At 40.8% G+C, this 25,297-nt stretch overlaps 1 long non-coding RNA gene across 4 annotated transcripts in view; it reads right to left on the bottom strand.

The window, feature by feature from the left end:
- Positions 1 to 3,435: 3,435 nt before the first annotated feature.
- Positions 3,436 to 25,297, bottom strand: part of LOC116668719 — a 53,003-nt gene continuing 31,141 nt past the window's right edge. For 2 of the 4 annotated variants that reach the window (XR_004325957.1, XR_004325956.1), the window contains 3 exons: positions 11,972 to 12,023; positions 11,398 to 11,837; positions 3,436 to 3,587 (listed from right to left, as the gene is read on the bottom strand). This is a non-coding gene — a long non-coding RNA (uncharacterized LOC116668719). Of the gene's footprint in view, positions 3,588 to 11,397; positions 11,838 to 11,971; positions 12,024 to 15,096; positions 17,981 to 25,297 lie in introns of those variants that run through there. The other 2 variants (XR_004325958.1, XR_004325959.1) reach the window with 2 other exon arrangements.

A 25,297-nucleotide genomic window follows, 5' to 3' on the forward strand; every position in this document is an offset into this window, starting at 1 on the left:
GAAGGCAAAGAGAATGAGCCGAGTTCTTCCTGATGATTCAGGTAATGATTAGCACATACCTCAAGACTCCAAATCCCACTGAGCCGTCTGGAATGCCTGAAGGGAGAAAATTCTCCCACGTCCACAAACCAACAAAGCCGGAGGAACTCCCCTTCCACTGGTATTCAATAGGCTCAACTCTCATCGTAAGCCGAGACTTGACCTCAGTCCAGTCTGAATTCCATCCAGACTGTTAGCCCTAGAAGGCTGGAGAGGAAAGCTCTTTTCCTCTCTCTGAATGGTGAACTATCACCTTCATAGTGTGTGCATCTGTGTTCACCCTTGCTTATAACACCAAGGCATGCCAGCTTTGTATGTGTTAGATTGCATGGTCGGTGGAAGGTGTTCAGTTCAATGTTGAGTTCATTGTCAGTTCGGTGGAAGGTGCCACCCTTTTCCCTTTATCACTGCATCAGGTTCAGTATGGCATGTACTGTACATTCCCAGCAAATACTGGGAATTTAAGAGACAGCTTCTTAAATGTTCAAAATATGTTTAATAATTATTTCCTCCTACCTAAGTTCAGAAAACCAAAGACATTTATTTATCAATTAAATCACAATTAAAAAACAAAACAAAACAAAACAAACAATCCTGCCCTCATGTAGCTTACACTCCAGTGAGGGGAGACAGATCATAAAATGATAAATGTAAGTGAGGAAAAAAAAAGAGAGAGACATGTTTTAGCTCTGAGTGATGCTTAGAGCATTCCACACATCCCTTCACCTTTCTGGGCCTCGATTCCTCATCTACATGGCAAAGAAACGTGATGTTTATTATATTGGGTGGACAGGATGCTTTGGAAAAAAAAAAGGTCTCCAACATGGTCGAAGTGGATAAGTTGCCTCTTTTTATGAAGATCCGAGACCATTTTAACAGCAATATTAAGCAACTCAACCCTGAAGACGTGGATGAAATTGAAAAGATTGAACATTGAAGGCAGAAAGTTATCATTTAGGAAATATTCTAGGTTTTGTGAGAATGTCCCTATGGGTTTCGGAGGTAATTTTTTTTTATGTTGAGGCTTTTTCAACATAAAACTGTTACATATGGCAGAATAAACTTGCAGTAGCCTTAGTTTTAAGACCTGAGGTCTTTTTGAACCAAACTGATGTGAAGCACATGATCCTTTTGAACAAAAAGGTGAGATTATTTCTTATTTTTTAAAAAAAGTTGCTTCCCACCTCAGCCTTCTAGGACAGCCTCACTCTAAGCATACAATGGAATTTGCCCCAAGACATATTTCTTGGGCTCCATATTTCCCATCAGAAACAAGAGAGGAGGAGGGGTGAGGTCTGGATGCACAACACACCAGAGACATTGAACCTTAAAGAACGAGGGTCCAGCCCAGTTCTGCACCTTTGCTTCCTCGCTCTTTCCTCCTGCTTCGCTCTTCTCTCTGAGCTGGCATTTTTTTCACTTGCTATTCCTGCCTATCCTTTGATTTAGAGCTCCAAGAGAAGCCAAAGACAGGCCACGGGAAGGTTTACTGAAAGACAAACAGATCCCCTTAGACGTTCAAGAAAGAATGATTGTCCTCTGGGCACTCCGGGGGCCAGGCCAAGGATCCACCTGGAAAAGAAACACCTCTGCACTTGACCAGACCCCCTTCTAACATGTCTTAAGGAGGCAGTCCTACTCGGTCACTGTTTAGCTGTCAGTGTCCATGAATGTTTCCAAAGTTCTGTCGTTAAAGACACTGGAAACTTCCTGCAAATCTGTCCCCCTACCCCTGCTTTGGGCAGGTTGCCTGTGGACAGGGGAAAAGGGAAGGTGGGTGAAAACTCAAGCCAGCCCATTATTATTATTATTATTTCCAGTAGCAGGCTGTGACACACTCTGGTTAGAAGAAAGGTGAAGCTTCACTTAAATGAAATTCCTGTGTTATCTGTGGCATTCGGTTTTCACATGCAATCTGATGTTCCATCATCACAGCATCTATTAAAGGCCCACTTGTGCTTAATCAAGAGGTAGACACTAAAGATTAACTAGAAATGTTCCAGGTGAGCTTTGTGACCCACACATTCATGAGATCTGAGGCTTGACCATGACAGACAGGACTGTAGGTGCTACCAGAAGTGATAACGTTTTTTTAATCATCAGAGTCAATGTTCTACCCTACCAAGCTGCCACCCAACTGAATTGCAATGAAATCATTCCCAGAGGTCATTAATTGATCCCAGTGGCCACCTATTAGCTTCGTAAAACAGAAGTCTGTACTAAAATGGAAACAGGAACTTTGCTGATCACATGGCTGTTTTATGCAAGGGGAGCTCAGCCTCTGGATTTTGGCCTCCTAAATCTGATTCCTTCTCTGCAATGTCTACTGAAAAGCTAAAAGAAGTAGACCTCCCTGACACATTATAAACTGACTTCAGGCTGATACTTGGGACACTTACCATTTATCCCAGGCATTGCTAGACATTTGGTGTTTTTGCTTTGTGAACACTTAATAAAACAGTATCTAGAAACACAGGAATGTCATCGCAACAGACAAGTTTGTTTCTAGCATATATCAGATGTTCTGTAAGTATGATCATTTCCTTTCAAAATGAAACACAGTAATTGCCAGTAAAGAATGCTAAAGCCAGATGTCATTTTTTAAATCGTCCATCTGCTGGGTGGCACCACCTCGCCTAGTAAAACTTTATCTCCAACGGAGAGAATTTTAAGGTCAGGTGTGACAGCGAAATAAAGACCTCTGGGAACTCCAGAGAGCCTTCTTCCTAAAATTAATCAAACTGTATTGTGTGCTTAATTATTTCTATTGTACCTTTGGACTTAAAGAACTATACGCGAGCTTTGTTTCGTCTTTGCCTATTTGCGTTAGGATTTTGAGGCATGGTCTTCTGTTCCTTTTAATGAAATCCTGCTACTCCATTTAAGAAATATTTGCCATGAAATAAGTGTTTAATCATGTTTTTGTTTTCTAACATCTTAAAAGGTCTACTCCACGTTTCCCATTATTCATACCCTTGGAATAAATTACTACCATCAGACCACATAGGGAGAAAAGTTAGCTCCTGATTACAAAAGGAACCGGTCCAAGAGGTAAAGTATTAATCAACGTTACTTCTCAACAATCCCATTTTCCTCGTTAGAATGCATACTCCCATCAGGCCATGTTTAAACAGTGTTTCCATCAGTTACTCACTCCTTTACTATTTGGTTTCTGCTGAAATTTGGGGTCCCGGATGCTTAATGTGAATGGCTAACCTCGCACCCATCTCCAGTGTCCCCTTGATGGCTTTATCTAGCTATTGTAATTTGTCATTGTCAAGCCATTAGGCCTTTGGCTTTCGTCTTATTTTTCCTGCAGGTGTCAAAAATGCAAAACCACAATTTATAAAACACAAGATGACAGAATCCCATTTGCACTGGTTTTGAAATGCCAAAAGGTAACTTTATTTAAAATATGACAACCTGCTCTCCAAACTAGTTGCAAGAGTTCCAGGGTGGGTGGTCTGAAGAGTGGAGGATTCAAAAAATAAATGCCACCGCAGCAACTTCACAATTCTTAAGGCCAAACATCCAGATGTGTCAATAATCTGCGTAAATTAGAAACAGATGTGAGCCCTTGTTGAAAAATAAATGTAATAGAATTGTTTCCTTTTGCCTCCTCAGGCTTTCACACACTTGAATTTATTCCTTCCACATTTTTTTGAGTTGGTTCAGATTAAAAACAAAAATCATCTCTATTTTCCACACAGGGGTGTAGCTATGTATAAACTTCTCTAGAAAAAGAAAGTAACAGTCAATTTGGTGCCTTGTATCATGCCCAGTAGAGCTAATGCAAGCACAGAGGCTCTCTGGACTTAGCTGGTGATCCACAGTCCAGCCAGATCTTCTGGAATATATTCTAGATTACGACTGCCATGTAAAGACATTGCCATGGTGACACCCACTCTTTGTTCCCATAAAGGTACCCCAATTATAAGACAAAAGAAACATTTCAAACATTACCAACAACTTACTCATCTTCCTTTGATGTAATTATAGAACTGTTGAAGTTAAGAAAAAGATTTTGTTGTTTTAACATTTTTTAAGGCGTGAACTGGCTACTTAGATCCCATTAGGATATGCTGGGTGGGGATGAGGGATATGTGTGCACCTGCTGGGAGTTTTATAGAAGAGACAAATGGTTGTTGGTGGACAGAGCGTTGCAATTTGGATATCAGAGGCTTGCATTTCTTCAGAGTGTAAAAGCCACAACCAACTGCATGGAGTTGTTTTTCATGCCATTGACATCAATTAGAAAAGTTCAAGTGTCTAACGAGTTCTACTCTGCAACCCCCAGGGCCATATTGCCTCTGTCATATGGGATACAGGGACGCAGACTCAGCGACTTGTGAGCTCCCTGAGAAATAGCTTTAAACAAAATGGGCCAGCTCCACACTCACCTCCTTACTCCCAAACACCATTCAAAATAATAGTAATAGGAATAATAATAATAATAATAATAATAATAATAATAATAATAATAATAATAATAATAATAAACCTTCTTGCAGGAAGCATGACCCTACAGAATTCTGTGATCAGTCAAGTATCGATATTCAGTTCTTCAATGATAGCCAAATTTTCTGTAATTATTGGCTCCAATAATTCAGCCATATCTGGATGCAGTGAAATGTGTCCAGGGCTAAACTATATTACCAAAATAGCAACATTTGACGCATAATATAATGAATGTGGTTTGCCTTCAATGCTGTTAATCTATTGCCCTCTTTTCCCGCTCCAAAGGCAAAGACTACTAGATCCTAGCCAATGACAATTCTCCCCTACTCCTTATTAACAGAACTACTAGGGGAGGGAGGCAGGTGCCCAGTTCAGAAAACTATCTTGGCAGAGAGGCATGTTATTAATTAGAGCTTTGGGGAAAGGTCTTTAAAAGGGACTGTCTCAACTAGCAGATCCCCTTTCCTCATTCCCTCCCTTTTTTCCAGCCTGAGTCATGGATGTGATTGTTGGAGCTCCAACAACATTTTGTAAGCCTGAGGATGAGAACAGAATCCTGGTCTCTGATGACATCATGGAGCTGCCATACAACAGACCAGCATGCCTACCTCTGGACTTGTTGTTAAATGACATAAATGGAAACTCTCCTCTCGTGGAGGACCCCATCTCACAGTTCTTGTTAGCAGCTGCAGAATGTAATTTCTACTCTTTGAGAAGTTTCTGCCCCAAGGCCTGCCTGGGATCCACCTAGCCAGTCACCCACCTAACAGTCAATCACCCACTTCTACCTTTCAGGAAATGATTATATTTTCCCTCCGTGTCTCAGGTCTCATCTCTGCCAAACTCTTCTCTAGTAAAGAAAAAAAATTATTTTCATCCTCTCAGAGATGACTTTGGTGCTTTCACTATTTTGTATTTATCTTGGAATGTATTTATAAGCCACCTCCTTTTCAAAAGATTTACATAAGGCAGTTTATCGCCAAGCTAATCTGATGACTAAATATGGGTTGTTGGACTGATAGAAGAAATCATGGCAGAAAATAAATCAAAAGGAAAAATACAGAGACTGTTAATTATGCCAATGGTAGCTAGAGAGATATAAATAGCTTTTGTAGCCAAGTACCCTTAGGTAAATAAATAAGCAATTTTTTTCGAGTTTAAAAAAAAAACAATTGGTGAGGATGATTTAATGAGAGAGAGATTAAATAACCACGGTAAATTTTTCAAAAACTGTCGATTTCTTCGGGGGCCAAAACACAGCAAAACAAAGGAAATTTAGAATCCTGTTTCTCCAAAACATGGCTTTCTTCTTTTGAAAATCCATTCCTTGCCAAAGTGGTTTCTTCCTTTGTCCTGTTTATTGTTATTACACCATCTATGAGTTGGATGAAAGGCACTTACAAGCGTGTGAAATTGTCTGGGTTAAGCCTCCTCTGCTCAGGGCTATTCCCACTGACCCTGTTGGAAAGGCTGGCTACACAAGCAGCCCTCTTTCTGGGATTCTTCCACCACCTTCTCTTCAAAGGCAATTTACACCTTCTGCACCCAATCCTGCTGGAAGGAAAGGGAGACACCGCTTTTCCACAACCCTCCTCCTCGAGGCTGTTCTCTGCTTATCCTCTTGGACTGAATAAAGCTTAAACCAACCTGAGGACAGGGCTCCAGTGCTTCTCTTCCCCTTGCAACTCTGTAAACTGGGTTTCTGTCTTTAACTACCTGTATGTTCAGCCTTCTGCTCCCTCCACTGGGAAGTGATAATCCAAGGAGGAAATGGAGGAGAGAAGTGGGGTGAGAGAAAGCCAGGGGAGAAAAACTACCTGAAAAACAAATCTGTTGCTATTGAGTCAGGAGAACTGCCTCCAAAAAAAGTTGTGATTCACCTCACGGAGTGACATTGTCTTCCTAATAGGCAAAGGCAAGTGGCCAAATACACACCTGCCCACAGGTAAGGACTTTAATTTTTCCCAGGACTGCAGCCATCATGAACTTCACAAGCAAACCCACAGCCTTGACTTTGCACATTTGCATGGCTATGATCGCGGGGAGATTTCCATCCTGCTCCACCCCTCCTCTATCATTTCACAAAATGTGTGAGGAAATCCAAGATGCCCAGAGAAGTCAGAGGCTGATGGGCCAGAAAAATCAACTGTACCACTGCCTCCTCTCAGAAAACTTTCAATTTTTCTTTGGGCGATTCTGACATACAACTCTGTCAATACTGTGTCTTGAGTCTCTCTAGCAGAACATTTGCCTAAAATACAGATACTCTGATGTTTTAAGAAGTTGTTAATGTATTAAAAAGAGGCATGGGTTGTCATTATCAATGCTATTTCCTTTTTAACTTAAATGACTTTATCACAAATTGATGAATTAAGTACCACACACACCATCTCCACCTTTGCCATGTAATAGAGAATTTTTTATTGATGACTCTCAGATCTCAGTCTCCATCCCAGATCACTCTTTCCTGAGATCCATATGTACCAAGAGGTGACATAGCACAGTGATTAAATGAACAGTTTCTGGAGCCAGACTGCTTAGTGTTGAATCCCAGCTCCTCTATTAATTAATAACGTGACTTTATATAAATTATTTAATCTTTCTGTCTCAGTTTCCTCGTCTTTCATCAGTTCTAGGAAGGACTTTTATTTTTAATAGAGATACTGGAGATTGAACCCAGGATCTCATACATACCCTCCCTCCTCGGAAGGACATTTTAAAATCTTTGATATCAGGACATGCCTTACAAGTGATGACACTTTAGATATGATGAAATAACCTAGCAATAGCTGTTAGGATGGTTGTGAGGATTAAATCCATTAAAACATACAATTTACAACAATATTTGATACATACTGAGTTTTCAATAAATGCTAGCCAGTAATTAACTGCATTAATAAATATATCCTTCTCAATATTCAAGCATCACAAACTCATGGTCCCTTCAAGAAACATGCTTATTCTCCTGTATTCTTCCTCTTATCTAATGCCAGCAACACAAGCCAGAAGTAAGAATATCATCACTGATTCTTTCTTCAACTTAACCCTCTGCATCCAATCAGTTAACAGTGTAAATATCCCTCACCTTTCCTCTTCCTGCCATGCCCACGGCCATTCTGGCCGCCATCTTGGTCTTGGAACAGGGCAGCCTCCAATCAAAACTCTTCTCTGCCTTTGGCGTCCTCTTTCTAACATGGAAATCAAATCACAGCCCTCCCTGTTTCTACTTTTTCAGTGGCTCTCCACACCTACAAGGTGATGTCCAAACTCCTTGAAGTCCTAAGACTGGCTCCCAAACCTCGGTCAGCCTTCCCTTCTGCCACAACCCCTCCCTCACTATCTTCACAAGTCACTTGTCACTCCCTGAACCCTCCCACTGATTAATGTCACTGGGTTCCTCCTCTGCCCCCTTTGATCTACTTAGCCTCATCCTTTTGAGACTCAGAGAGCTGTGATGATCTTTCTCTGTCTCCACTCCCCCTACCCCCAGATACTTACAAATGCCCTTGTTTGTGGTCCCGTATCACTTTTCTGTTTCTATTCCATTTCTCTAATGCTTAATCTGTTTATCTCCCTTACTTGACAGTGAATGTTTTTGAGATTATATTTCTTTATCCCTAACACTTAGCCTTCTCCTTGCACATAGTAGACAATCAATACATAATTGTTAAATGGATGATGGAATAAACGTAGTAATGTGCATGTCATTGTATATGACAATATATTAAGAAAAATATATTGGGGGAAAAATCAAACGAGAATAACATAGAGGGAAAAAAAAACCAATTAAATCTTTCTCCTTAGCCGCAAAAATCAGCTCTTTTTCCCGAAATATGCCTTTTTCTCGTTTCCCTTTCCTAGAAAGGGCCATGCCTCTGGTAAACAGTGCGCATTCTAATGCGCTCAGGCCAGGGTGCTGATGCTCCCTTTTCAAATATTGACACCAATACTCTGCGTGGGCCCTTGATAAATGGATATTGTTCTTATTCCTACTGCAAGACAATATCCTTTAATGCACTGCCCTGTTTTTATTGAAAAGGTGACAAACTGTCAATATGCTGTTAGGAATAAAAATTGCATATGTGGTAATAATAAAACCGTGGAAAATGTGGACAAACTCCAAACCTCAAGTGCATCCTCTGATTTAGATTGCTTCTTAAATGACTGGCACTTACTGTGAAAAGCACATTGCAGAAACACTTTCACAGACTTTCAATGCAATGCCAACCCTACTCGGACCCCCAGATACACTCACCAGTCAAATTCTGTATTAATATGACAAAAGTGCATACCAGGAAAGTTGACTTGTTAGTTACACTGAGAGATTTTTTTGTGTGGTGTGGAAGAAATACAAAGGGCAATAAATAGATGACACCTCTCTGCCCAGGTTTTACCATGATGCATTTCAGCTAAAAGGTCAGGCCAAGAGTTTACCACCAACATGCTGGACCACAACCTCCTCATCAAAGGCTTGCTTGGTGCTTATTGGCCAAGGGGCATTAGAGAAAGTGCCAAGAGGCTCCAATGATTGACACTTTCCTTGCACAGGCCAAGAACCTATATGCAGCAATAGAAAACCATAAGAGGAAATCCTATCCAGCCTTTAAAAAGAGGCAAATACATCATATACCTTGATTGGTTCAGAGGGGAAAAAACATGACAACTAACACACCTTGCCAACTAGGTCTTATCAGACCATCACTGTATGTATATATCCTTTTAACTGAGAACAAGGCAATGACTGGTAGGGGACAGCAGTGGTTGTCCACTGGTTTCTTAGGGGAAGAAAGGTGAATATTTAAACCCACAAAGTAACTATTTGAAACATAATCATCTTCTGTTTCTTATGATTACTTTTCAAACTGTGTGTCTTATTTCAGGGTGCCACATTGGGGGAGATGATTCCATGAGAGCCTGCCTCCCTAGGGTATCATCCTCCAGGCCCAGGCCTTGGAACTTCACTTCCAGCAGAGCAGTGCTGAGACCCAGTCCCTCTGGCAGTTTCAGTACTAAGTGTCCCCACACCTGGGAGCAAATCCAAGACAGATCCACCTCCCACCAAATCCCATTTTGCAGTAAATGATGCTGTACTTTATTGCACTGCAGAAGTTGTACTGATTATATTAGAGATGCAAGAGTCCATTTATACTCAATGCAATGCTCATCAGGTGGAGGAAGGGGAAAGATTTTTCCTATAAAAAGATACTGAATCAGATTCTTACAACCACTGTGTTAGTTATTTCCTGGAATATGACTAGGGCTCACCAATGTTCCCTGTTCTCTTCCCATCCCTGGACATACAGGAGAATGACTCTTTCCCACTTGGTAAAATTGAACATGACTCTGTGACTTGTTTCGGCCAATGAAATGTGAAGCGGAAGTAACATATATCACTTCTGAGCAGAAGCATCCAGCATCAAGACGAGATTCTCTGGGCTCACCTCCCTGGCCACCATGATCGTGGACGCAAATTCTGAGATGCAGGGGCCCCAACATCAAAGGGCCTGGAAGGTTGGGCCACCACCTAGGAGTCACCTGAACTTAAAATAGACTTGCTGTGACAAAGAAATTTTGCATTGTTTTGTCATCATAGCATAACCTAACCTCCATGGGTAACAGAGTAACTTTGGACCTTGGGCAGCAGAATTTGCTTTTATACCCTCTATACTAGTCATCAATAAAATGCCAAAGCTTTCAAGGTTATCTAACTCCCAGAGAGAAGCCTATTTCTGTGTCACTTAATAAAAATCAGAGTCTATCATCGCCATTAAAACTGGGTCACTAGAATACAGCAAAATCCCTGGCCACAGTTCAAAATTTTCACTCTAATTAATTTTCTCTATGCTGTGACAAGAAGATTAAGCCATTACCTAGTGTGACTGCGATTACGAAGCAGGTTTAAGGTTACAATTAATTTAAATCACAGTGCTTCCTTGACATTATCATTTTGGCCTCTGAATCATAAAAACCAAAACCGCAAGAATTTATGCAAAAATGCATTGGGCTGATTACTTAACAAATTGTTAATATCTGTCACAATGTTTCAAGAATCTGGAGAAAATATTTGGCATCTCCACATATGAAAAGTGGGTTACCTGATTATTTCATATGCCTCTGTGGCCCTAAATAAAATTAAGACATCTGAAAAGTTGTAACAGAAATTGAAATTTTAGGCCTCTGGGTAAACTTTTTTCTGGAAATTCCTCATCTTTGATAATTCTGAAAATAAGGAGATGATAAGGTGAGTCCATCTTTCGTGTCATCCAAAGGCTACGGGAATAGGATTTGATGGTAATTCACAAAACTATTACTTATTGAGCACTGGCTATGTGTTCAGTTGTGTTTGCTCTAGAGATACAGTGGTGGAAAAGAGAGATGTGGTCCCTCTGCTTCAAATTACAATCTAGCAACCTCTGCTTCAGGGGAGACATACTGCTGTTTCCTCTCCATGTTTTGAGTCGTGAGAATAACATTGCCAAATCTTAATAGTAACATAGTAGAACCTAATTCACCTGGGAAAGCTCAATTATCTGCAACACAGCTGAGAATCAGGAAGGCACTAGTAGGAGTCTTTGAGAATTCAAACATTTCACACATCAAAACAAAAAAAAAGCTAAGAGTTATATTTATTCTGTGCTATTCACTTTGCTAGATGCTGTATATGAAATATTTCATTATCATAAAACCCCAGGATGGGTTACTAGTATTGTCCTCATTTTATAGATGAGGAAATTGAAGTTCAAAGAGGATAATAATCACACCTTGCCTAGGCTGTAACAGTTGATGGAGGCGCCAGAATTTGAATCCAGACCTGTCCAACTCCAGAGCTCCATGTTTTAACCACTACCCCACACAGTATTGTGCAAAAACCAGAACATACAGTTCTTGGTCTCCACTTACAGAAGGATCCCTGGGGCTTTTTTCCAGTTACTAGTGCTGCATAACAGCCACTCCAGATCCTGTAGTTCAGGAATTTGGAAACAACACAGCAGGAACTGTTGGCCTCAGCCTGGAAAACTCAATAAAAGGGGTTACAGGGAGGGGAGGCGGCATGGGATTCAGGAGGATTCAGCAGATGAGGGTCAGAATCATCTGGAGGTGTCTTTACTTATGCACCTGGAGGTTTATGCTTGTTAGCTGGGACCTCAGTTGGAGCTGACAACTGTACCACCTTCACATGGCGTTTCTAAGTGGCTTAGCCTGCGTTTTTGCTTGGAGGTCAGATCTCTTACAAGATGACTCAGGACTCCAAAAGTGAGTGATCAGGTGCAAACTGCATTGCCTTTTTCTGGCTGAGGCTTAGAAGACACAGTGCCAATTCTGCCATGCTCATCACAAACCTGCCCAGATATAAGGGGACACGATGCAGACCTCATCTCTCCATAGGGGTCAAGGTCATAGAGTAGAAAGGATTGTGGAATAGAAGATTGTTGGCAGCCATCTTTGGGAGGTACAGTCTGCGACAAGCCCTCACCTTGTGGCAGGAGTTCATGGCTTCTCTGTCTTATGGGAATATCCAAACATATCTGAAGTAGAGAGAATAGAGTAAACATTGCATAAATATTGCCCAGCTTCAACAATGACCAACAACCTGTCAATTCAAACAATGTCCAGAATGACTAATAAGTCAGGAATTAAAATTAGGAAGGTCAATTTTACCAAGCCAGAAACAGAAAAAGCATGGACAGCAGATAAGAAAAGCTCAGTAATTCCAGTCTGCAGGGCATTTAATTCAGGGCCCACATCGCCACACAGTTCAATAACCCTACGGGCATCCTGTATTCTTGCATCAGAAAATGACAGAGTTTTCTAATAATGACCCTACCTATCAGATAAGGTTAAATTCTATCCAGTATGTTCCAAGAAGGAAGACTGCATAGTTTGTATGATATATTTCACAAAGATTTGCATTTGAAAGAGGCAGTTTGGGGTAAACACATTCATCTTACGTGGAACAACCCATTTCTCACTGCTTATTTCTGGATTATTACTGCTCACGTAGAAAATATGCAGTCCTGGAGGCTTTTGTTTGGAGGAGGAAAAAAAGAAAGAAAGAAAGAAACAGCGCAGGTAGCATTTTCTAGAGCTAATGCCCAAATTCCACCCACAATTACCAAGCTGGCACACACCACAATTTCACGAGCTGTGTGCCAATGCATGCACACATTTGCAGACAAACACCTGTTCTGGATATTTCATTTTGATCCTTATCTCCTAAACCCTTTTTTTTTTTTTTAAATAATTGAGCTCTAATAGCCTTGAGTTCCAAACCAGCAAAAACCAATGGAGTAATTGGAGACAGTTCTGAAGTCCATATGCTATTCACCATAAGGAAGACCAGTGGGCACCCCCGTTAGATGTTCCCACAGTAAATTTGCTTGCCTTATAATAATCTCCTTAGATGCATATAAAATGTCAGTTTACATTTCTTGAGCATACACCAGCTGACATCTGAGAAGAGCCCACTGTAGTTTAAAAAGTCTGAACAGATCATGTGCCGTCGGATTCGCATGAGAGTCTATCAATTGAGGACAATGTCATATTATAGGATCATTAATGTAAAAAGGACATTTGATATTATTTTAAATTATGTGCTGATCTTTTAAACCTCTGAATACTATAAAGAATATCTAAAAAGAAGTCTCTTTTCCCATGACTCCTGTTTACCCACAACTCCGATTTTTAGCTCTTATGATGACTTTAAAACAAATGTTTCTCCTGAAGCAATGGAAAATTTGAGCTATTTTATAACGTCATTGAACTGAATAAGCTCTTAAATAAGCTGCCACATAAAATTCTTTAGGCCCGGGATAAGCGATGGGATGTGAAAAACAGATAAATATGTGGGGAGGTAAAAGAGCACATAGAGACGTGGCAAAAAAAAAAAAACAAAAAAAAAAACAAAAACCAAAAAAAACTAGACAGTAGTGATGTTGCTTCCTTTGATTTAAGAAAAGTTCCATGAACTTTAAAAATCACTCCATCTCTTTTACTCTCCACTTCAGTCCAAGTCTCTGAGCTTTACTCTTCTGTGTTTATTAAATATGTCTAATGTAGAAGTATAATTGTTTCTTTGTGTTAGATGCTGGAGCCTGTGGGTTGTCAGTGGCTCGGGCTACTATGTGGCTGCTGGCGAGACGACAAGGGATGGTGAAGGAAGAAAGGCAAACTGCAGGATCATGTGCAAGGTTCAGAATCTCTAGAAGCCAGGCAGCCAGAGACAAATCCAGACATGGTGGGGAAAGGGCTAATAGGAAAAAAAATTAATTAAATAAGAGAGAAAATTCCTTATTAAATCAGCTTGTGAAAAAAAAAGTTTTTTCACAGCTTAACGAGCATATTACAAGACAAAACCATAAAAAAAAAAAAACCTACAGTTTGAGATTTCTTTCAAGTATCAGACAATTATGATCAACAAATGACTGACATATTTTGGCAGCGTTGGGAATCAGGACATTAGCTTCTTCCTACTTTGTTGTTGTTAAATTCACAACTGCTTTGGCTTCATAAACAGAGTAGCACATTACACTTTATGAAAAGGTGAAGCTCATATCTTCTGAAAAAGGAGGAAAATTTCAAGGGTTTTCACTAAGGAGAGAAATAGAATGTGACAAAGCTACAGTATAAGTTAAAGTAAGATGGTAGAAACAAGTCAAATATATTCCAAATCACAATAAATGTAAATGAAATGAACTAGGCAGCAGAAACACAAGGATTGCCAAACTGTTTCCTTGTTTTGTTTAAAGATATATATTATTCACAAGAGATACATCAATAAAATATAAACATATGGAAAGGTCAAGGGTAAAAAGAAGAAAAACTATATAGACAAATACTAACCAAAATAACAAAACAGCAATGGGGGGGGGCCATGAAATGAACATAAGACAAAATAGACTTTAAAGCAGAAAGCATTCTTGAAGATAAAGAGGGTCTTTATTACCTAATAATTTTTGAACATTAAATTAACCAGTATCATGTAATAATTCAATATCTGTGTATACCTAATAACTTGGAAATTTATAAAGCAAAAATTAATAAACTGTAAAAATTGATCTACCCATCATCATAGTAAGAGCTTTCAACATACTTATCTCATTTGTTGACAGATCAAGCAGACAAAAATTTTTAAAGAAATAGATTTCAATAACAGAATCACTGTGCTTGAATTAATAGACAGATATAGAACTCTGGACCAAACCATTAGAGAATACATATTTTTCTGAGATATACTTGAGATGTTACAAAAACTTACCAAAACTGTGTCATAAAACCAGTTTCAACATATTTCAGAGAATCGACATGTAAAGGCTATGTTCTTGGACCACACTATAGTCAAGTTAGACATTACACACAAAAATAAACAAATTAAAGATGAATGGCTAAAGAAGATTGGTATATGTATATATATACACAAAGAAATGTTACTCAGCCATAAAAATGAATGAAATTTTGCCTTTTGCAGCAATATGGATGGACTCAGAGGGCACTATGCTAAGTGAAATAAGTTGGATAGAGAAAGACAAATACTGTATAATATCACTTATATGTGGAATCTAAAAAATACAACCAACTAGTGAATAAAACAAAAAAGCAGCAGACTCACAGATACTGAGAACAAACTAGTAGTTACCAGTGGGGAGGGACAAGATAGGAGAAGAGGATTTAAAAACAAAGGATTTATTATGAGATTATATGAAATCATGTGTATGATACTTTTGAAAGTCATAAAGCACTACAGAATTTAAAGAATCTTTTATTCAATAAAAAATAAGAAAAATAAATAAACAAGTTAAAAATCCATGCAATTAGAAATTCAGAAAGACAATTCACAGGATGCCAAAGAAATGATATTGGAAATGTTTTAACTACTCAGAATGAAGAAGAACAAAGATACTGTTATCAAAGCAAGAATTAAGGGAGGGATACGCAGCCTTGATTAAAATATTTTCAAGCTACAGGAAGAAAGGCAGAAAATAAGTGAGTTTTGAGAAGTCTTCCACCAACTCGATGGATTCCTATGAGCTTCATCCATGCTTTCGACTCCCCTCCCTGATCCAGACTTCCAGGAAGAGCGTTCCATCACCCGAGGAGAGTCAGCAACAGCCACGGATGACGTACAGCGTCACGTGGCACTGAAACACCTGGCCCTGAAGTCACACTCCAAGGCTTTCCTGGCCTGCACTGCTCTGGGAAAGAAGAGAAAAAGAGGGAAAACTAGGAGGATTTTTTTTTTTTAAACAATGTGAATAGGTTAAGAACTGGGAAAATAATTTTTCTTTGATCCTTCACTGAACTATCATCAATCTCCACCACAGTCAACCAAGCATAACCATCCCATTTATAATTTTGGAGCTCGTGAAAAAAAAAATGTAATGAATGTGTGTCATGCTGGCCACAGCGAAACTCCTACCATCATCCATTGCCTCTATTTTCTTGTCAAAGTCTGGATTCATTAAGAAATGTGTCTTTGGGGGGAAAAAATCATGTAAATTATTCCATTTTCCTCATTTAATTTCCTCAAAATTAAAACGACATAAAGATTCAGGCAGCTGTCTCTCTGTCCACGTTTATGTTTGATGGCATCAAGCTTATGTATGAGAGTTTCCTCCCAGGGCCTTTGAGAATGAACTTCCCTCATATCTAACAGCATAATATCAGAATGTAATAGAATATGGTACAATACACTTAATTTTATCAACTGTAAAAAAAAAAAAAAAACTATGATACATTTCTCAAATGTTTTCTGGCGAGGATGAAATGGTAACAGTAATACAGCACAGGCTTTTGTGGCTAATGGCAGTCAGTTGGGAGCTCACAGTTTTTGTCTGCCTCAGAGAGACACCTGATCAAGGAAACCTCTAGAAGACACTTGACACCAATCTGGCTGGAAGGTTTTTGCACATCAGGAAGGGATACAAAGTTAAATGTTGGTCAGCCTTGAAATCAGAGGGAAAAAAAAAACAGGTGTCATGAAGACAAACATCAAAGGTGCCCAAAAGAGGACTGTCTGGGAGTCATGGCTGTGTAACTCCCTCAAGGACTGGACCAGTCAGGAGAACAAACCACTGGCCTCCCCATCTGGGTGGTATTTTTGGTAGAGCTGAAAGGCTCCACCCTCCCCTCAACACTTGTCAAAGTGTGGGGAAATCTAACACTCACAATCAGGCCTTGCGCTCAGGCGCTGTGTCCAGGAAAACTCTGGTAAGATACAAATACTACAAAAATACGTTAGCGGTAAATAGCAGGGTGTCCGCTCATTTGGAAGAATGGGAAATATCACAGTTCAGTTTCAAGGGGAGGAGTAGGAGGAATATCATTCAGTGTGTGAGTTTGGGCTTCGGACCTGGGTTAGAACTTCTACTTCTAATTCTGGTTGTGTGCCCTGGGGCAAGTTGTTTCTGCTTTTATTGAGGCTGTTCCCTTATAGACAAAATAGAGGTGGCAATCTCTACCTCACAGGGTGAGCAAGGTTTCATCACTTGCACACCAAGCCTTGGGTAAGTGGCAGTGATTGTTCATGAAAGGAAAAAGGAGGTCTGGAGCCTGGGCCTGGCTGGGGAGGCCAGACCTGAATAGGGAGCCATTGCAGGAAAGATGGCGTCCACTGGAAACATCAAAAGAGTTTGAGTCTCTACTGAGACGTGATAGGAAGTGGGGTATCGGACAAAGGAATGGGATGCTGATGACTTAATTTTAATTCTCCCCATTCCAGATGGAGTTTCAGACCAGGTCCAGGAGCGAGAGAATGTTCTCCACTCAGAGTGAGGACTGGTTAGACCCAGGAAGATCCAACCGTGTAGGGTTGCTGTTTAAGTAACTGGTCAAATAGCCCAGGCCTGTTTGAGTCTTGGCTGGCCCTTGAAAAGCAAATTGCTTCCCATGACATACCTGCTATTTCCCCAGTGGGACCTACCTGCTGAACGCTACACATAAATTCCAGATGAAAGCAGCACACCAGTTTCCCAGGAATGTAACTTTCCCAAACACTGCGCGCGCGCGCGCACACACACACACACACACACACACACACACAGATTTATAGTAACGTGGGGCAGCCATGCAAAAGGTTGCATTGTGTTCGGCGGTCTTGCTTCTAATTTCAGGAGGATTTCGGGTGAGGACCTTTGAAGTGGGAGCTTGAATCATGCATCTGTAAATTCCTCATTTTCCACAGTTATTAAAACATCCATTGGTGCCAGGATAGGCCATTGTTCATTCACTCCTTTGGCATGCCAGTGTGGGGGTGGATGCCAACCACACGGCAGCCACAGAGTCACAGACAAACAGTAGGTGAGGCAGGCAGGCGTCGTGGAGGCTAGAGACTGCATGCCAGGGGGACACATGCTTGAGAACAGCCATCCTGTCCCCACTCAGGGGTCCTTTAACTCCTTGTGGGTGTCTGGAAATGTCCCTCAGAGCTCTGGGAGAGGACGTGGAAACCAGCTGAGTTCATCAAGAGATGACTTCTTCATCCAGCAACCTTTCAATTTATAGAAAGAATAAAAGCACTAAGATTGGCAAACATTTTCCTATTCCTCATCCACTATTTTGGACCTGGCCACATTCCGTGGGTCGGGGAGAGTCTCCCCAGTAGGGTCTCCCCAGGTCACATAGCTGGAAGGCATATTTATAGTTGAGGGGATCAGCTCTGGCCACAGAAATAGGCATTAGAACCAGAACAACACATTTGCCTTCGTGAGTTCTTTTCTTTGGAGTGTAACACACTGAATAGAAAATACTGTGTTCCTCCACTACCCCAGATTGCCACTACTAACCATTATAATGCTTTAATAGTAATTTCCCCACCAGACAGTTCAAAATTCTTCAGCTATATTATCACCTTGCTCTTCAAAATACCCTTATGAAACAGCTGGAGAAAGGAGATTATTATCTCATTCTAACATAGAAATAAAAGGAGGAGGCCAAAACCTAGATATTTACACAGGGCATAGCCAGAAACTAATAAAACTAACATTTAGGGGTAGCTTGTGGAATCAGCTTCCTTACATCTGTAGTGATACCTATTAATGCCCCACAATCACGTCTTCAGAAATGTACCAGGACTAACTGCCCAGGCCTGAAGTCCAGACGGGACTGCAAACACAGCATTTCATCATTCTAGGAAGGGTCACCAGACATGCTCTCTGCCTCCAAAATGTACCTATTCTCAGGCAGATAGAGCAGCCCTTTAAAAAGTCAATCAAAACTCACTTGAATTGTCTAATACAGGGCTCATTAACAGCACTGTTGATATTTTGGAAAATCTTTTGATGTTGGGGGGGTGCTCTCTAGTACATTTTAGGATGTTAGCACCATCCCTGGCTTCAACTGACTAGATGCCAGTAGCACCTTTCCCAGCTGGGACAATCTCTAGACATTGCTGAGTGTTCCCTGGGGAGGGAGAAGGAGGCAGACAAAACCATCCACCATTGAGAACTGCTAGCCTAATGAATAAAAACAAGTGACAATGGTGGGCGGATGGGGCAGGGAATGTATAGCTCAGTGGTAGAGCATGTGCTTAGCATGAATGAAGTCCTGTCCTGGGTTCAATCCCCAGTGCCTCCATTAAGAAATAAATAAATAAACCTAATCCCCCTGCCCACCCCCCAAAAAAGTGACAATGGAACACCACTCTCAGCCTGGTGCTGCTGTAACCAGATGGTAGAGGCTCAAAAATAACATGTTCTTGTCATTATGACACTGGAGGTAAAGATGGAGTTGACATTGGCAAAAACTCATTGGGGCTTGGGAATTAAGAATCTCTGCAAAGGAGCTAGGCAGGGAGGGACAAATTAGGTGTATGGGATTAACAGAAACAAACTGTATAAAACATATAAGCAAGAAGGATGTACTGTATACTGTATAACAGGGAATTACAGCCATTATCTTATAATGACCTGTAATAGAGTATAATCTGCAAAAATATTGTACTCTGCTGCACACTTAAAACTAGTTAATACTGTAAATCAATTATACTTCAACAAAAACAAAATAATAATAATAAACAGCCTATGCAAAGGGAATTCTGAGATGGGAAAGTCACAGTGGGTCAGAGCAGACATCATGTAGGCGGTGGGCTTTGAATTAGACCTTGAAAATGTGCAGACCTTGAAATATTAAGTGATGGAAGACTTTAGGGCACTGCTGAAGGGAAAACATTACAAACAAGGATCTGCATACCAAAAGGAGCCCAAGAAGGACAGATTGCCAACGGGCAGGTGCCAGGGACTGTTCTCCTTGAAATGGATCAGTGTTAACTAGAAGGAGAGCACCAGACACTGGTCAAACCTCTGCCCTGTTTATTAGCTGTACTTGCTTAGAAAATGTAGACAGCAGGCTTCCAAGTTACCTGATGAAAGGAAGTTAGAAGTAATGTTGATGCCAATATCAATCTTCAAAAACATCTTAAGCACCCAAAGCAAATGGACTGAATTTCATAAATTGTTATTTAACTGTGACAAGTGTAAGATCTGTGTCAACATCCAAAAAAAAAACAAAACAAAACCAAAAAAAACCAACTGCAGAAACAGAGTATGGAGGTAACAAGTTGTAGCAAAAGTAAATATAAGAAAAAAATATGAATTACAGATCTTGTCAGCAACATCTTCAGTGAAAATCAATGATAAAATATTAATGCCTCCTCCCTGACACCCTAAAAAATGTAATGAAATTCTAGGTTCCATTAATAGAAGTATAATATCTGGAATGAGGGAGGTGACAGTCCCCTTTTGAATATGCATTTAGAAAGCCACAGGTGGATTACTGTGTTCACTTCTTTAAAGTTTATAGACAAACGGGAACATATTCAAAGAACAGCAAGCCCAGTAAGGAGGAAGTCTGAAATCAGACCACATGAGGAATTTGAATTTTTAATCAGAAGACAAGATAACACTGCAAACATGATAGCTGTTTTTTGCATATTGAGGGATAGAATTAGAATCAGCAGGCAGAAGTTATGAGGAATTAACTTTTGGATCAAACATAAAAAATAACTTTCCAACGCTTGAAGTTGCCCAAAGATGTTCTTCTCAAGAGGAAGTGAGTTACCACCTGAGAACATTCTCCAACATAAACAAGATGACCACTGAACACACAACTTAATATCTCTATAAACCTCTGTTTCTTCCATCTACAATTAGAAGGAAGAACAAAGAGTTTTATAAGATAATGAATGGTAAGAGGTTGGCATCAAGAAAGTACCTCTATAAATTGCATCCATCACTTTTCAACTCCCCACCCTGCTACCAGTTACAGGAAGACCAACTAATGTATGAGGCTTCCAATATCTTTATTATTGGCAGGAGAATCAGGATCTAAAACGTGTGGTTATGGGAATTATAAACCTAGACCTCGAGTTTCTTAATCAGACAGGTTAGGAAAAGAGGTGACGTGGCATTTTCTTTCATGATAGAGTAACCATGCAGTATATACAACTTCTTGCATTTCCCAGCTCATCTTTTTAATTAAAGGCTTTCATAACCATTTGTCTTCATATCCAGTGCATGTGAACCAAGCTACTCTCGGACTAGAGTAACTAAGCGCATGACACTCCACCTGAGTGCCGCCCCTTCCCGCCAGTGTTACAAGGCAAACCCAGAAATGCTCCCTCCCGCAGACTCGTGTGAGCGTGCGCTCTGCAGCCCACATGCCACACAGAGAGAAGTGTTGCTCCCTGCACACACTTACCCCATCGTCGTTTTGTGTGGCTTTACAGCAGGTGTCGGCTATATTAGCATCGTGGCAGATGTCCTGAATGTTTCCTCACTCAAGATCTGATGTAGGGCTAATCATGCAATGAGTAAAACACTACTCAGAATCTCAGAATATCCACAGCAAGATGAATGTAATTTGTCTTTGGCGTATGGTTCACAAGAAATTACTCTGCTAGTTAACAGCAAAATCCTTCCTTCGGTTGAAGGATTGCCAGACTGTCCTGTGGAGCTGGCTGGTGATGCAAGGCTTTCTTCTTGATGTGTGTGGGAGAAGCCTTCACTTCTTTACTTGAAATTGGTAAGGCCAACATCCCACCCTTATTTGCCACCTGCCTCCTTAATGTACTTTCTATTCTAGTCCAAGGTTGGGACGGGGGGGGGGGGGGTAGGTCAGCCAGGCACCAAGGGCACAAAATTTCTGCCCTCATGCCCCAGACTCTCCAGCTTAAATGTCCTACTCCCCTCCTACTCAAAGAATGAATTTGTACTGCCTCCTTTTGAAAGCCTTCCATGGTCCATCCAGCGGGAGGCTACCTCTGCCCTGCTGAATTCCCACTGAAACCTACCTGAAGTTTCGTTAAGGCATACAAAACTGTATGATCTATAATTACTTAAACATGTTTCTGTGACAGAGGCTGTTAGTTTCTACCCCCATATCCACCTTCCTTTCACTTTAGTAACAGGACTTTGATAAACAGCTAGATATATCTACCTAGCTAAAAGATAAGATATATTTCCCAGCCTCTCTCGAAGCTCTTGATGGTTCAGTTATAATGTAGTATAGAATGCTCAGAAAATCTCAAGGGAAGTGGAAAGGTACACTCTTCTTCCCCCTCTTCCTATATCTTTGTATATGGAAAATGGATGTGATGTCTGGAACTCCAGCAGCCATCTTGAACCACACAGTCAATGCCTTCACTCTGGGCGGGTGAACAGGAAAGCTAAAAGATCTGAAATACTAATGATACTGCAAAGCTTTTATATCAGCTCTAGATGGCCTCCTTCAAAACTCTTTTACAAGGGAGAGAAACAAACTTACACATCACTTTAGCCACTAACACATGCACCCAAACTGAATTCTAACTAACATAGATTTTGATACCAAAAGGGGGCTGCTGCATTTACTAAAACATAGGATTAGTTTAAAGGATATGATTGAGTGACATCAACAACGACAAAACTATTGCTGACTGGAGAGTTAGCAATCCTGGTAAAACAGTGGCTAGCAGAGCCTGGGAAGGTGCAGACAAAGGGCTATGACGTTAATGAAAATGGTAGGAAATTTTTAGACTGTTGATGTGTGTTGGCTAATTCTTGACACTGTCAACAATATTCTACAAAAGAGATGAGCCCAGATTGGAGCTAGCCAATCGGCCAGCAGGGTGGGAGGGAACACAGCTTTGTTAAGAGCCAACAGCCGACAGACAGAGTTAACAGAGTCAGACTTGGAACCTTTTTAGAATGAAAAAGCTGACTACTTCTTACTTCAAAGTGAAACTATTGCAAGCCATGATCAGAGGCAGGAGCTAAAGCAGTCTTCATAGGAGATAAGCCCATGGACTTTTGCCTTTTTCAGGCACTTCCTTTAGGAGTTTTCCATCAAGCATGGAAGCAGTTAATCAGAAAAAAAAAAAAAAACACCTATTTTTTTCAAATAATTTCAAGTTAATTTGGAGGAGGAGTTGGCAAAGCACAGAGGGTCATATGTAATAAGCAGTCTTTACACTCAAAAATCTTATCAAGGCAAAGTCTCTAATTCTGGTTACTCACTCAAGGAACAAAATAGCAGCAAGTAAACTGGAAGCCCCCTCAAGTTTTTGAAGAATTTTCTTGCCCATGAAACCCTAGCCTAGCTAGCAGTATCATGATAGTCCAATCTCTAAACAGTTCCTGAGTCCTCAAATTTAGTCCAAAAAAGAGGAGGAATAGGAATGTATACCCCCAAGAAAAGCCTACTCTTTAATGCCCACCTTGGAAAGACCATATAGAAGGGTGGACCAGGAAGAGCATCCCAGAGGACCAAAGCCACAGGGCACTGAGGATAATAACCATGGAAATCACTCCATTGTCTGGGCTGGAGTCTTCACTCTTCTCGCCCAACATGATTTAAAAATCGCTATGGTCCAGAGTCTTTGATTTTTCCCCTTTTCTGCATGGAGGTTATATTGTAGTCATTATGTTTCTACTCAGCTGTTGAATATTGGGTGTAATGGATGGGCAGTAACTCTTTGCCAGACCATGACGATCCCCCTGGCATCTGAGGGAGCTGACTACACAGGCAGAGATCCTTAATCTTAAGCTGGAGGCTATGACAACATTGCATTTTAGGGTGTCTCCACTGGGGAAAGGTCCCATGTATTAGAGGAAAGGTGTGCATGTATATCTGGGGAGTCAGTGAAACAGACTGACACAGACTGATCATTTCCTACTCACCCCTTCTTTTGCACCAGAACCTGGAATTTTATTTGTGTAGGCATGTTGCCTATTGAACAGAAGGTGGGAAAACACTCAATGTTTTTGATTAGAATTAGGCTTTAGGAAGATTACTCTAGCAAGAGTAGATAGATTTAGATAGATTCATTAAAGGCGAGAAAGGCTGGAAGAAGGGATTTTGGCTAGAAAGCTATTGCAATATTCAAGAAGAATTAATGAAACCTAAAAAAAGCTAGACGCAAGGGAAATAAAAGAAGTGATGGGGACAAAGAAATGCAAAGGTAGATGCTGCTCAATTTGGTGACGAGGCACAGGGAGCAGAACAAAGAAAAATGTCAGATATGATCCCATGGTCCCATTTAAGTGTCTAGTCGGTGGTGATGGCAGGAATGGAAACACAAGATGCAAGAGGAAGAGCAGAACTATACAACTTGTACAACCCAGATAAGCTCTGATCCGAGTACATAAGCATGCATTGCTGGCAAGACAGCCACGTTGGTCTTGTTACCAAATTAGATGTGAGGCTCCCCTGTTGGGGCCCTAGCTGAACCAAAGCCCCCCCTGGCTCGGTTAGAGAGTTTCTTCCCATTCAGGTTCACGCTGCCATTAACAAAACTGAGTTTGGTGCAAGCCAGACAGGCTTCTATTCAATGGTCACAGAGAATGGAGAAGCTCTACAGGTACCTTCTCCCTGAGAAGATCAAGGAAAGCTCTTATAGCGAAAATTCAAAGGGGAAGAATGGGGTGGAGTCTGACATCATCTCATTTCTTGGAAAAAAAGTGGAGAATTTTAGGAATTGGATCCATGCCTTCTTTCTGTCCTTGTATGGTCAGGACCTTCAGGTCATGGCTCCCGTGGGGAGGAGATCTTAGTGCAGGAATATATCATAATGGGCATATAATGAGAAAAGCAGCGACCGTTCGCCTACTTTGCCCACCATCTTGGATCTAGCCAGTTCAGTCTGGTTTTGATAAAACATGACTAGCCTGTATGGTTAAAGACAGTTTCTGCACCCAGGGCCTGGGCTGCATAGCATGAGTGACAGTATCTGACATGGACTTGAAGTCACTGAAGACAGAGAGAGATGGACTGCCAACTGGAAAATTATCTGCCAAGGATAGTAATTAAAACAGAAATAGAAAAGATCATCAGAGAAAGTCAGTTGCTAGAAAGAGTAGAAAGCCAACTGTCTAACCTGATGGGGAAACGTCATCTCAAAAGTCATTTTTCCATCTTACCAGTCAAGTTCAGAGAGTGGTTCTCAAAGTGTGGTCCCTGGACCTATAGCCTCAGCATTATATGTGTTATGGGCTGAATTGTGTCTCCCCAAAATTCCTATGTTGAAGCTCTAATTCCCAGCATCTCAGAATGTGACTGTATTTGGAGAGTCTTTAAAGAGATGATTAAGTTAAAATGAGGCCAGTAGGGTGGGCCCTAATTCAATCGGACTGGTGTCCTTCTAAGAAGAGGACGTTTGGACCTACAAAGAGACACCAGGGATGTGCACACACAGAGGAAAAGCCATATGAAGAAGCAGCAAGAGGGCAGCCATTCACAAGCCACGGAGAGAGCCTCAGAGAAATCAACCCTAATAGCGCCTTGACCTCAGACGTCCAGCCCCCGGAACTGTGAGAAAATAGATCTCTTTTAT

Source organism: Camelus ferus, chromosome 14, assembly GCF_009834535.1.
Source record: "Camelus ferus isolate YT-003-E chromosome 14, BCGSAC_Cfer_1.0, whole genome shotgun sequence".
NCBI classification, from domain to species: domain Eukaryota; kingdom Metazoa; phylum Chordata; class Mammalia; order Artiodactyla; family Camelidae; genus Camelus; species Camelus ferus.